This window comes from Austrofundulus limnaeus, unplaced genomic scaffold (assembly GCF_001266775.1).
Source record: "Austrofundulus limnaeus strain Quisiro unplaced genomic scaffold, Austrofundulus_limnaeus-1.0 Scaffold11, whole genome shotgun sequence".
Lineage (NCBI taxonomy): Eukaryota > Metazoa > Chordata > Actinopteri > Cyprinodontiformes > Rivulidae > Austrofundulus > Austrofundulus limnaeus.
Genome location: NW_013952413.1, coordinates 1,344,382 through 1,345,317, shown reverse-complemented (window position 1 = coordinate 1,345,317; position 936 = coordinate 1,344,382).

The following is a 936-nucleotide window of genomic DNA, read 5'->3' as shown; positions in this document are numbered from 1 at the left end:
CTCACCTATCAGACCAGAACTAACCTCATTACTGAGGAATGTGTCTTTCTCTTACAGACTGCAAACTCCAGTTCTGTACAATACGTTCCGTGGTAAGATGTGCTACATTAAGATAAAAAAAGGGAATCTAGAAGATGCCTTTTATCTTTTCTAACTTTTACCGTTGTTTAGATAAAGATTTAAAGCCAACTTGGGACTTTTAGAGACAAAGAAGATAGTCAAGACCTCTGTCTTTTCTGGAATCCATTAATACAAGAATAAAATGCCTTCCTACCAGTTTGATTTGTAGTTAAGGGTTAACCCCTTAAATGTCTTTCTGAGGCTCTTGAGAATTTGAAACCTCAGTACTGAGTGATTGTTTAAATGTAAATGGGCCATGAAAGCCCCTCTATAACTTTTCTTGAGGGTCCTGTCATGCTTTATTACACCCTCCACAAGAGACTCTTGATTTTCAAGTGGTCAGTTTACAGTTTTAAAGACAAATGTTGTTTTTAATCTACATTTATAAGGAAGTAAAGCAACAAATCAAACCCCAGATTGGGAATTATAGTTCAAATAGTCACAAGAGGAGAGAGACTCTGTGTCAACATGATGTCGGCTTGTTGTGACAGTGGGGCTTCGTCATGCGCAAACACACAGTTAAGTTTCGGTGTATAGCCCTGTCCAGAGGAGTGTTGACACCTCCAGCTGTCTCCAGGGCTGGAATAAAGATCTGACACCCTGCAGCGGTCCGGCGTAGACACCAGCTGGGCCTGGAGCCAGAGAAAATGTCTTTCACCTCCTCCATCAACACCGGCGTTCCCTCTCCTGCAAAGTCGATTTTTACCGTCCTTCGCTCCTTTTAACTTTTCTTTTTATCTCTGGCTTCTCCTGTATTCCTCCAACATTTCCTCCAACAATTTTCCCCTACTCTCCGTGAGACTCTCCAAATCGTCC